Source organism: Symphalangus syndactylus, chromosome 20, assembly GCF_028878055.3.
Source record: "Symphalangus syndactylus isolate Jambi chromosome 20, NHGRI_mSymSyn1-v2.1_pri, whole genome shotgun sequence".
In the NCBI taxonomy this organism is placed as follows: Eukaryota; Metazoa; Chordata; class Mammalia; order Primates; family Hylobatidae; genus Symphalangus; species Symphalangus syndactylus.
The window spans coordinates 59,312,560-59,326,307 of NC_072442.2; positions in this window are offsets into that span (position 1 = coordinate 59,312,560).

Consider the following 13,748-nt stretch of genomic DNA (forward strand, 5'->3'; position numbering starts at 1 on the left):
GCTGGGATTACAGGAGTGAGCCACTGTGCCCGGCCTATGTCCACAGAGGTTTTGATGGCCCTTGCATGGCAGTAAGTTTGAAATGGCTCTTGGTAAAGTGTGGCTTTTCTGCATTGCCAGCTGAGCTTAGGCCAGGGGTCTTCAGGAGAGGATGAGCGGGGTCACCTTCCAGTTTTATTGTGGTCACTTAGGTCTACGCTTATCGTCTTTAGTAGTTCCTGGTGGGCAGGACTGTCTCACTCACCTTGTGTGCAGGAGGTCTGGAATCTCCTGTAATACAGTGGAACTCCTCTACGTCCATTCCAAACCCCCCTGTCTGTTAAGTCCGCAGGTAGCCCAAACCCTACGCTACACAGCAGCCCAGATCAAGGTTCTCTGCCTCTTCAGATTCTTGAAACCAGTCTCTATCATCCCTCAGTTTTATCTCTTCTGGGCAAAATATTCCCAGTTATGTCAATGATTTCCCATAGGACATTGTTTTCTGACCACTCTGCAGCCTCTTCCATCCCCTCTAATTCATCAGTGTCCTTTCCTAACGCAGCCTGTCTTTTGAGGGGACAAATGAAAAAAACAGATGTCCAAGTGTTGTGAGAACTTCTCAAAGTGGCGGTGATAAATACACACCCGCGAAGGCATGTCAGGCTCTGAGCAGCGGGATCCACGGAGCAAACTGGAGTTCAAAACGCAACAGTGCGGATTTTGGGTGAGAAAGCAAATCACCAGGTGTTTCTGCAAGGAATGCTTTGAGAGGCGAAAACACCATTCCTGGCACACTGTCTTACCTGTGAAGCCAGACGGATCACCCTAGGAGGGGGAGAATGTGGCAGTTTCAAGAAAACTTTCAAGTAGCCAGAGGAGGAAAACCAGGAGATTCGGGTGTTATAGAAACCAATGGGTAAGAGTGCTGCAAGGAAGGAGGGGTGCTGAGCAGTGTTGAGTCACATGCCTTAAAGGTCAAGATAAGATCTGAAACAAGTCCTTTGGATCAAACTACAAGGAAGTCATTGGTGACCTTGACTAGCGGTTGCAGGGAGTGGTAGGGACAGAAGCCAGGCTGTCTGGGGTTGTGGAGTGAACGGGAGGTGAGAAAGTGGAGATAGCAGGTGTAGACAACTTTCAAGAAAGTGTGAATATAAGTGGCAGGAAAGATAGAGGGTCACAGCAGGAAGGTGACATAGGATTGAAGGAAGGTTGGGATTTTTTATTGTTGTTTGTAAGATAAGGCTATTTGACCATGCCTAAATGTTGATAGGAACTGGAGCCAGCAGGAGGAGAGAGGTGGAAGACAGATAAAACTATGCTTGTAAAACTGGTGGTCAGGTGGTCTCCAAGTGTCTCTTGTTTCAATGAAATAGGAAATGACACCATCTGCTGAGGATGGGGGAGGAGCTGGGAGCACTGGAGGCTTGAGGTCATTACAGAGAAGAGGATAATGCTTGCTGGGCAGAATTAAAGGGCCTATTGAAGTTTGTGACTCTCTATGAGAAAGAATGGCAGCCAGCAAGGCCATGGGACACACATGCCCCCTCCCCCAGCAGCGCCCAGCAGCCTTTGGATGGACCTAGAAAAAGAGACAGTTGGATTAGTCTCGAGTTGAGAGTGTTTTCGAGGAGGTGGGACAGAAGGAAAGGGGAGTGGGTGGCTGATGTGATGGGCCAGGGCGACAATGCCAAAGAGAGAAGGAAAACAAGACAGGATGGAAGAGGAAAGAGAGAGGCCAGGGGCTAGAGCTGTGCTGTTCAATATGGTAGCCAGTTGCCACATGTAGTACTTCTATTTCAACTTGAATTAATTAAAAATGAGTAACATGGAGAGCTTAGTTGCCTAGTTGCCCCTAATTTGGACAGCACCAATAAAGAAAAATTCCCTCATCACAGGAAATTCTGTTGGATAGCTAAAGGATTCAGGAAGAGAGAAGACATGAGGTGGGAAATAATGGAGGAGGTTGTGGTCCAAAACTAGAGGATTCCGGAGGCGGAACGGCTCTGGGGGATGACAAGGCCTTCCGAGGACAATAAGAGGGGGACTTCTGCTGTGAGGCAGAGTGGAGGGTAATTAGAGAGGAGAAGGCCACGGTGCTGGACGGGCTGTCCACCCGGGCTCTAAAGACCTTTGGAACCAGCATCAGAGTTTGGGGCAGAGACGAAGACTGACCAGTGCTGGTGTCTTCAAAGAAAGAAAAGAGTGAAACTGACCGGGAGGTCATTCTAAGGATGAGATGTAGAAGGTGGGACAGCCGTGTGGTTCTGGCCTTGAACAGGAGTTTTCTGGGTTTTTTTTTGTTTTTGCTTTTATTTTAGATAGAATTTTCCTCTTGTTGCCCAGGCTGGAGTGCAATGGCACTATCTCAGCTCACTGCAACCTCCGCCTCCTGGGTTCAAGCAATTCTCCTGCCTCAGCCTCCCAAGTAGCTGGGATTACAGGCGCCCACCACCATGCCTGGCTAATTTTTTTTGTATTTTTAGTAGAGACAGAGTTTCACTGTTAGCCAGGCTGGTGTCGAGCTTCTGACCTCAGGTGACTCGCCCGCCTCGGCCTCCCAAAGTGCTGGGATTACTGGTGTGAGCCACCGTGCTCAGCCCGGAGTTTTGTTTTGTTTTGTTGTTGTTTTAATGAAGAGGGAAGGAGCACTGGGAATGGAGGAGGACAACAGCGCCCCACTCCTGGGTGTTAGGGATGTGTGGTTTGGAAGAAGGACAGCACCACTGAAGAGGACTGCAGTGCAACTGGGGTGAGCATGAGGGTGGGAGGAGCAATCAGTGAGGAGGGCGAGGATACAGGGGAGGGTACACTCCAGGGACGGGGGCACCAGATGGCACAGGCTAATGTTTGTGAGGAGGGAGGACAAGAAGAGAGCAAGGGCTTAGGAGAAAAGGGGTGGCCAGGGGTGCCTTTGTCTTGGGTGTGACCAAGGGTTTTCCTTTTAATTTTTTAATTGTATTTATTTTTTTTTTTTTGAGACAGTCTCACTCTGTTGCCCAGGCTGGAGTGCAGTGGCACGATCTTGGCTCACTGCAGTCTCTGCCTCCTGGGTTCAAGCGATTCTCCTGCCTCAGCCTCCCAAGTAGCTGGGATGACAGGCGCCCGCCACCACACCCATCTAATATTTATATTTTTAGTAGAGATGGGGTTTCACCATATTGGCCAGGTTGGTCTTGAACTCCTGACCTCAAGTGATCCACCTGCCTCGGCCTCCCAAAGTGCTAGGATGATTACAGGCGTAAGCCACCGTGCCTGGCTGGGTTTTCCTTTTTAAATCAAGCATTCTATGTAACATTTACTGTGTGCCAAGCATCTACTAAGCACTTTGATATTCCTTAGTTCACAATCTTCATAAACACCATGTAAGATAGGTATATTATTGTGTCCATTTTACTGGAGGAGGAAACTGAGACACAGAGAAATAATTTGCTGAAGATCACATTACTGGTAGGTAGAGAAGCAGGGTGTGAACTAAAATAATCTAGGTCCAGAGTTTGGAGCTCTTAGTCAGAACCTGTGGGTGAGATGGACTTGACTGGGTCTCAATCATCCCTGAGAGGAAGGATGGGCTTCTGGTCTACCAAGAGTATGAGCTGTGTGGTCTGGATAGACTGTGCTTCTTAACACCTCTGGTCCAGTTAAGAGGACAGACCCTAGATGACTCAGTTCCCAGTACTCCCAGTACAGCCTGGGAATTGCAGCAGGCAGAGGTGACCAGGAGCATTTGACCTCTCCAGGAGGGTGAGCAGTGGCCTGGATTCATAGTGTTTCCTTCCCAAATTGAAAGAACTTGACTTGGACAGGCCTTGGTTCCATTGCGCCACTTCCTAATGGTGTGACTTTGGGCAAGTTGCTTGCCCATCTGAGCATCCATTTTTTTCATGGTGAAACAGGGTCACTGCATTCACCTTTATAGGGTTGGTCGGCGATTTAAAAAATTGGATCTGAAAGGGAATACCCTGACAGAGAGTAGATAGATGTTCAATATATAGTAGGTTTTGAGTTGTTTTGTTTTTGTTTTTTTCATATTTATAATTCTCAGGTCTGCCTACCAGATCTCTTACCTTAGAAGAACGAGGGACATTCTTTCATTTCAAGGCATCTAGAGCCCAGCTCACCTGATAGGCTGCATGGAGGATTGCTCAGGGAATCCCGGGTCCCTGGACAGGATTTCAGGAGATGTGACTGTCCTGGAAAAGGTTTTAGAACATGGGGAGCAGGCCAATCTAGTGGGAAGGGTTCCTGGAGATATCCATTTCTCCAATATTGTTTATCTGTATCTTCAGCTCAGGCCTCCCCCTTTGCAGGTGTCTTGGCTGAGAACTCAGGAGCTGGGCATAGAAGCCCATACAAACCCCCAATCCTCCAAATCCTTTAATCTACCAGGGCTCTTTGAAGGGGTGAAAATGCCTGTGGATGGGGGAACCAGCAGATGTAATTTATTTTCATTTGCAAAAAGCTTTTGACAAGGTCCCACCCCAAATGCTATTAAAATAAAGAAAATGGGTCACTGTGGGGGGAGGCTTTGTCGTGGATGGAAGACAGGCCTTGAGGAAGGAACAAACGGTGCAAATAAAAGGATGTTGCTCTGGATGGAGAAAATAGTGGGGGGCCTCCGAGCCAGAGTTGGGGCTCAGCTCGTTTACCGGTTACACAGACTCTGAAGGAGGGAATCCCCTCGTGAAACCTCAAGGTTTAGAGATGACACTGGACTGATGGCAAGAGCAAGAGGATGAACTGGAGAATCTCAAGGCCTTGTGTGAATGGGCCAGGGAACAGGTTAGCAGGTGATGGATCTGGGAGACATCATTTAAAATACTCTTAGAGAATGAAAGGTTATCAGTGAAGATGATAGAAAAATATTACTGCCCGGGCGAGGTGGCTCACACCTGTAATCCCAGCACTTTGGGAGGCTGAGGCAGGCAGATCACCCGAGGCTGGGAGTTCAAGACCAGCCTGACCAACATGGAGAAACTCTATCTCTACTAAAAATACAAAATTAGCCGGGCGTGGTGGCACGTGCCTGTAATCCTAGCTACTTAGGAGGCTGAGGCAGGAGAATCGCTTGAACCCAGGAGGCAGAGGTTGCAGTGAGCCGAGATTGCACCATTGCACTCCAGCCTGGGTAACGAGTGAAACTCCGTCTCAAAAAAAAAAAGAAAGAAGAAAGAAAAAAAGAATGTTTCTCTGTAGAGGTGGTACTGGCATCTGGGGGAGGAAGATTCTTCCTTGGGCAGAACAGTCCTGGCTACCACAGGACATTTAGCATTCCTGACCCCTGTCCACTAAATGCCAGCAGGTTCCACCCACCCCGACACACACACCACGCACACCATACACCAGTCATTATGACAACCAAAAGATGGCTCCTTGAATGTATACATCCCCCTTTAAAGAGCCATCCCACTCCCATTCTGATTTACTTGAAATTTAGCCCAATATGCTACTAAGAAAAGTAAAAGAAAATAAAAAGCAAACTACATTCTCAGGAAGAGAATTGGAAATGAAACAGGATGAGTTTAGGATCTTCTGACAACTTCTAGTTATCACATCTCAAAATCCTCGTGGTGGCTGAGCTGACCCAGACAATAGCAACTCCACTGTGGTGCATCAGAAGCACAAACAAAGCAGGGGAGGGAACACGATGTGCCAGGAGGGGAGGTGGATTTTAAGCAGGTACTTGGGGAAGGACTCCCTAAGAAGGATCCAGTAGAGCAGAATGAGTGAAGTGAGGAAGGAAGCTCTGGGGACAGATGTTTTCTGGGGGAAGGGTACATTCAGGCAGAGGGAATGGCATGTGCAAAAGTCCCAAGACAGAGCTTGTTTTCTTGTTTTGTTTTGTTTTGCTTTTGTTTTGCTTTGTTTTGAGATGGAGTCTTACTCTGTCACCCTGGCTGGAGTGCAGTGGTGCAGTCTCAGCTCACTGCAACCTCTGCCTCCTGGGTTCACATGTTTCTCCTGCCTCAGCCTCCCAAGTAGCTGGGACTACAGGCATCCGCCACCACACCCAGCTAATTTTTGTATTTTTAGTAGAGCTGGGGTTTTACCATGTTGGCCAGGCTGGTCTTGTACTCCTGACCTCAGGTGATCCACCCACCTCGGCCTCCCAAAGTGCTGGGATTACAGGCATGTGCCGCTGCGCCTGGCCCGGAGCTTGTTTAAGTAATGAGATGGGGAGTGGTAGGGGTGAGCTCAGAGGAGAGGCTGAGAACTAGACCAAGCAGGGCCTTGCAGACTTTGATGGGGAATTTGAGCTCATCAAGATCCATCTTAGATACCTTTAAGGCCCAGGTTCCTTCTTTTCTGCATAGCTCTGATTTTCATAGCGTCTGAGGGAGGAACTATTCTTTTCCCTCAGAATCCCCAGCGTTTAACAGACTGCCTGGCACAAAATAGGAACGCACCACAAATTAATCGACTAAAGACCACAGAATTACGGACAGTTAAAGTGGTGACCAGCTCCATGTGGTGAGCTAAAAAATACTCCCCCCAGGGTCGGGCACAGTGGCTCACACCTGTAATCTCAGCACTTTGGGGGGCCGAGGCCTGTGGATCACGAGGTCAAGAGATTGAGATCATCCTGGCCAACGTGGTGAAACCCCATCTCTACCAAAAATACAAAAATTAGCTGGGCATGGTGGCGTGCACCTGTATTCCTAGCTACTCAGGAGGCTGAGGCAGGAGAATCACTTGAACCCGGGAGGCAGAGGTTGCAGTGAACTGAGATCGTGCTACTGCACTCCAGCCTGGCTACAGAGCGAGGCCCCATCTCAAAAAAAATGCCCCCCTCAAAAGATATCCATATCCTTAATCCCTGGAACCAGTGAATATTACCTTATATGGGTGTAAAAGGGTCTTTGCTGACGTGATTAAGGGTCTTGAGATGGAGAAATTGTTATAGCATATCGGGATGGACTCTAAATGTAATCATAGGTGTCCTTACAAGAGACAGGCAGAGGGAAATCTGACAAGACAGAAGAGGATAAAGCTGCGTGAGACAGAGGCAGAGATTGGAGCCATGCAGCCACAAGCCAAGGGATACCAGCAGCCATGAGAAACTGAAGGGCAAGGAAAAGATCCTTCCCTACAGTGGGGGTCCCTAACCCCTGGACCAGGAACCACCACCAGTCTGTGGCCTGTTAGGAACCAGGCCACACTGCAGGACATGAGCAGCTTGAGCAAGGGCAAGGCAGCTAAGCTTCATCTGTATTTACAACCACTCCCCATCGCTCGCATTACCACCTGAGCTCCACCTCCTGTCAGATCTGCAGCTGCGTTAGATTCTCATAGAAGCAAGAACGCTGTTGAGAACTGCACATGAGAGGGATGTAGGTTGCACGTTCCTTATGAGGCCCTAAGTCTTGATGATCTGTCACTGTCTCCCATCACCCCCAGATAGGACCATCTAGTTGCAAGAAAACAAGCTGAAGTTTCACACTGATTCTACATGATGATGAGTTGTATAATTATTTCATTACACATTACCATGTAATAATAATAGAAATAAAGTGCATAATAAATGTAATGCACTTGAATCATCCCAAAACTATCCCCTACCCCCAGGCCCATGGAAAAACTGTCTTCCACAAAACTGGTCCTTGGTCCCAAAAAGGTTGAGGACTGCTGCCCTACAGCCCTTAATTGCAACCCATTGATACCAATTTCAGACTTCTGGCCTCCAGAACTGTGAGAGAATAAATTTCTGTTGTTTTAAGCAACCATTTGTGGGAATTTGTTACAGCAGCCACAGGAAACTAATATCCCAGCAAATCTCAGAAATGCCAGAATTAAGAGTCTTCTTCAAATCTTAAAAGACAAGCTTGGGGCAAATGAAAGGAACAAAATAAGAGACCACTAACACGCTGGTCTTAAAACATTCATGAAGTCTTCCTTTGGGTTTTCTTCTTACGGGAAGTGACCACATCTCACTGCTCCTTCCCTCCCCACAACGCTGAGTTCAGAGCAGTCAACAGAAGCTTGCCAAGCGCTTGCTGTTTGTATTAAGGTATTGTAAACCTCTTCTCTAGAGGCCAGGGTTGCAGCACCCTTTACAACCCAGATCACAGTCCAGAAGTAAGTGAATAGCCTCCTGGGAATTTGAGAGAACAGTAGCCAAGACACAGGGGACTTCAGTCTGCAGAGACCCCAGGAGTTCTTCATTTACAAGACTTTATAACCTTAGGTCAGACATCTTCTGTTCTTCCAGGAGACTGGAGAGCCACAGCTTAAGATCCTTGGGGACATGGTGACTGCTGAATATGGATGCACTGAGAAGTGACAGCTGACAGTAGAATCTATCCCAGCCACCACTCAGGGAGGCAAGACTGGTCCTGCAACTACCAAAAATTCCCAAGGGCATTACTGTATGAGAGCCCAGCAGAGTTAGAGAAGGACAGAGGCGGCCCTTAGAGAGTATCTCGTCCAAAGTTCCCCAGATTACCAGTGAGGAAACTGACGTCAGGGAGGTTGAGCAAATTGCCCAGGCGCTGATGTTTCCAGAGATGGCTGTGAGTCATCAAAATGGGTTGTGGGCCACTCATTCAGCCACACCTAGGGAACACCTGCTGTATTCAATTCCGCTAACTTAGGCGGGGGAAAAAAGTCATGATTTTGATGGAAATATGTTTTTCATGAAATATGATTCCATAAAAAGTTTCTATGCTTCAAGGAGTAAGCTACTGTTAACTGCAAAAACCAATTATGTAGAACAGCTTATTTTCCCCAAATGTCAGTAAAATGAGGTATTGCTGGTTTATACATCACACAGAAAGAAAATTTAGAGGATTTAACTCCAAGGATGAAAACAGACATGGATCATTGATTCCAAACAGAATGGGTAAGTGCATGGATTATTCAACCATAATAAGATGTCAAAGGAAACTAAGATTTGGTAGGGAAGGAAGGAATGTCTCCCTCACCCGTAGATGCTGACGTCAGGCAGGAGCATCACCATGCCAGCCCCCAGAATAATGCCAGAAACTACGCAGAAGGTGGGAAGGACATGACCTCGCCCAGGGAGCCACTTCCTAGCCTCTGGCCAAGCACCTGCTTTATAGGGTCTCCCAGGGAGCGCTGGTTTCCAGCTCTGCTTGCAGGGAGCTCCATGGGTGGTCAGCAGAGTGATGCAGGCCCAAGAAGACTGTTTGTACTCTAGTCATACATAGTCCCCTCCCTTAACATCTCTGTGATGCTGGGCAAATCACTTCACCTCTGTAAGTATCGACTTCCTTTTCTGAAAAATGTGGATAGTAATCTTCCTTCCTTTTTCTCCCCCACCTCTCTTCCTTCCATGGATATCAGGAGTATTGAGTAAAAAATCATATGCAAAAGACCCTGAAGTGTCCAAAGCCCTAAAGAATTTTCATAAAGTTGCATAGACTGCTGGGGCACAGTGGCTCATGCCTGTAATCCCAGCACTTTGGGAGGCTGAGGTGGGCCAATCATTTGAGGTCAGGAGTCCGAGACCAGCCTGGCCAATATGGTGAAACCCTGTCTCTACTGAAAATACAAAAAAATCAGCTAGGCGTGGTGTTACGTGTCTGTAATCCTAGCTACTGGGGGAGGCTGAGGCAGGAGAATCGCTTGAGCCCAGGAGGCGGAGGTTGCAGTGAGCCGAAATCGCACCACTGCACTCCAGCCTGGGCGACAGAGTGAGACTCCGTCTCAAAAATAAATAAGTAAATAAACTAATTAATTAATTAACTTAAATTAAAAAGTTGCATAGAACCAGCTAATCCAGTGATACTGCCAACACCAAGGTTACCACAGGGCAAACAAAGGTCATGTACAGGACAGTGATGACTGGCACCACAGAGACACTGGGCTTTAGTGTTAATGAGCATCAATAATGTATTGTTAATAAGCCATTAATAATAAGACAATGAGAATGAATAGTAAATATCAATACAAAGTATCCACTTCAGCTCAGGGTCAGATAGATCACTCAAGAACAGAGTCTAAGTCAAGTGCATTGGCTCACACCTGCCATTCCAGCACTTTGGGAAGCCAAGGTGGGAGGACACTTGAGGCCAGGAGTTTCAGACCAGCCTGGGCAACACAGCAAAACCCTATCTCTACAAAAATAATAATAATAATAAATTATTTGCCAGGCATTGTGGCTTGCACCTGTGGTCCCCGCTACTTGGAAGGCTGAGGTGGGAGGATTGCTTGAGCCTAGGAGTTGGAGGTTACAAAGAGGCATGATCATGCCACTGTACTCCAGCCTGGGTGACAGAAGGAGATCCCATCTCTAACAGAAAGAAAGAAGGAAAGAGAGAAAGGAAGAAAGGAAGGAAGGAGAAGGAGGGAAGGAAGGAAGGGAGGGAAGGAAGAAAGAAAAGAAATAAAAGAAAAGGAAAGAAAGAAAGGAAGGAGAAGGAAGGAGGGAAGGGAGGGAGGGAAGGAAGAAAGAAAAGAAAGAAAACAAATGAACGAAAGAAAAGAAGAAAGAAAGACAAGGAAGGAAGGGAAGAAAGAAAAGAAAGAAAAAGAAAGAGAGAGAAAGAAGAAAAGAAAAAAGAAAGAGAGAGAAAGAGAAAGAAGGAAAGAGAAAGAAAGAAAGAAAGAAAGAAAGAAAGAAAGAAAGAAAGAAAGAAAAAGAAAGGAAAGAAAGAAAGAGAGAAGGAAGGGAAGAAAGGAAAGAAGGGAAGAAAGAAAGAGAAAGAGAAGGAAGGAAAGAAAAAGAGAGAATGAAAGAAAGGAAGAAAAAGAAAGAAAAGAAGGAAGAAAGAAAGGAAAGAGAGAGAGAAGGAAGGAAAGAAAGGAAGGGAAGAAAGAAAAGAAAGAAAGAAGGATAAAAGAAAAGAAAAGAATGGCGTCTCATAATCACAATCGTACTCATAATTATAACCATGGTGGCTAGCATTTCCTGAGCACTTACTGTCAGGCCCCGTGGAGGGAGCTGGTACGCTGGGTCTTGGCCAGGGGGCTTGGTGAGGCGATGATGGTGGTGGAGAAGCTGGAAGTGAAATTGTGAACAGCTTCTCTTCTTAGGGAAGACAGGGAAGGAGAGGATAACCCAGAACTATAGGCCCCAAGAGTGGGTGTTACTAATATATCTTTCTTGTTCCCTACTGTAACCCTGAGTACCCAGCACAGAACTTGACACATTGTGATCACTCAAAAATATTTGCTAAATGAACACAGAAGGGCCGTACCAGGGCATCCATATGCAAGGAACATGGATTTCTTGGTGTCCAGGGCCATATCTGGGCGTAGCATTAGTTGGGTTAATTTGGTTCTGCATCGATGAACCTTCATTTCCCATCAATTCTTCTCCCACATGAAGAAGATTCATGTTGCACGTCACGTTGGCTTGGCCCTAGAACGCGGATGATGTCCTTGCCATGATCGAAATCTCACAATCTGTGATGTGCACACACACACCTCACATCTCCTGGCTCCAGACTGGGAGTCCGGCCTTTTCAACAGAGCCAAGGCCCCTCCCTGCACTGGGTGTCCTCGTGCAGCATCCAAAGGGCTCAGGAGTCTGCCGCCTCCTGCCTGGGCCCCCTCAGCAAAGATCTGATTTTCTCATCATCTGGATAGTCTCAGCGACTCGCAGCAAAGGGATGAACCAAGCTGACCTTTCTGGAGGTTTGTTTAAAGCAGAACAATGTTTGTCTTGTCCAAACACTATGAATTACTCCAGAGAAGCCTGCCCAGTTTTACAATTTGCAGCTACAAACGGCTTACATAAATAGGGGCTTGTCCCCCCACTACCCGCCACCCCTGTGCCTGATGGCTTCTCCTCCCCCTACCCACTTTCTTCCACTTTTCCAGGCCTTCTCTTTGCCCCTCCACCCCCCACTTCACACCTCCAAACCCCAGCATGCTGAAGGGGCAGGTGCTGGCATTCTGGGCCATAGCTCGCACCTGGGTTATTGCTGGCATGGGTTGCCCTAAGGCCGGCTGCTCTGTCCCTGGCGTGGGCAGATTTGCCTTGCCAAGGGGGGCCTCTGGGCACATTTGTACTGTCTGTGTGGGGCCTGCGGTGTGCAGTGTTAGGTCCAGCTGTGAAAGCACATTGGTAAGAGAAGGCCCCTGGGTTTGGGGGCTCAACATCCAGGCAGCCTGTGGTGCACTCCAGCCTCTCCTCATCTGGCTGGGCGCACAGTTCACCCCCTGCCGCTCCCTCATTGGCTGCACATTCTGGAGGATACTGAAGCATCTCTTAGAAATAGACCTTACCCACTGTGGCCTCCAGTCTGGGAGGACACCGAAAAGACTGTTCTGCAGATCACATGTGATGCACATAGAACAAGCAAAGCCCATGGTTCTGGGAGAGAAGGGGCTGCTATGTAAAGAACCTGATTTGGGCTGCATTCCCCTAAATATATCCTTATACCACCTGCATCAACATGCTTCAGGATGCTTGTTTAAAATGCAGCCTTCTGAGCCCCTTCCCAGACCTAGGGAAGCTGTGGAACAGCGGTGGGGAGGAGGTGGGAGGGTGTGTGTGTGTGTGTGTGTGTGTGTGTGTTGGGGCCGGGGGGGGGAGGTGGGGGGGGGCGGTGGGAAGTCTGATGCCCAGAGTCCGAGATTCACTGTCTGCCATGATATCATGAAATCCATTCCGGCTCAAGCCCTCTAATTAGCTGGGTGACAACTGCAAGTCACTTTAGGCCTCAATATCACTATCTGTATAATGGCTCTAGAATCTTTGAAAGGATGCTTCCAACTCTTAGAAAGCATGATTTCAAGGAGAGCTGGATATCAGAACCCGAAAGCCACAAGGGGTGGGTGGAGGCAGCCTGAGAGAAAATCTGGGAGTCGCTAAAGCTCCCAGGAGAGATGTTGGTGAAGACGTGGAGAGATGCGGGGGAGGTGCAGCAAGGTTGGTGGTCAGTAGGGGGAGCGGTGCCTGGGAGCCTTCTACTGAGAGCCCCCTTACTTGGGGCCACATGTGATCTCATTTTATCCTTGTTTTGCAAATGAGGAAACAAGACACAGAGGGGAGGAGTAACTTCCACTCAGAAGTTGACGAGTAGTACGGGGATTCCATCTTCCCTACACACCTGGGACACTCATCTAGCCATTCCAGAAACTCCCCTTCGTCCCAGCTGTGTCGGGTGCCAGTTCTGCCTCTCAACCGAGCTAAGATTTCGCCACAGAGCCACAGCTCTTTCTCTTCTCCCAGTGGCAGGATTCCACTGGGCGAAAGGGCCCAGGGCCAAGTCGGCCAGGTGAGGTGGATACACGCTGACACCCGACGACGGGAAAATCCAGCGCCTGGAGCCCACCTGGCTAGAGCCGAGCCAGCCCTACCCACTGGAGGCGCCACAGCCTGGCTGGAGGCGCTGGCGCGGCGCGGCCCTCTGGATTAGGGCTGCGGCGGGAGCGCACGATCCCGATGCACCAGTGGGCTGGGGGTACCGCAACAGGAAAGCCCCAGCATTCAAACTCCGTAGGCCGTTTGTGCCCAACACTCAGCGCGTCACCGGATCCAGAAGGGATCAAAGGATAAAGCCTCTGTCACCCGCTCAGCAAATGTCCCCAGGCGGACCCGAGGGTCCGAACAGGGGTGGCGAGCAGGAGGCCAGGGAAGACACCGTGTCACCTTCCAGGCCCCGAGGGCCAAGGGGCTGATAGCACAAGGAACCCGGAATAAAAAGTCTGCAGGTCGACCCTGTTTCTACTATCTATGCTTGTGCATTGAACTACATTCACAATTTGGGAGCCCCAGAAGCTTGCCGTGTCGCCTCGGGCACGCTCCGGAGGTCTGGGCCGCGGGCCCTCCTCTTTGGCGAACCTCGGGGGTTTTGGAC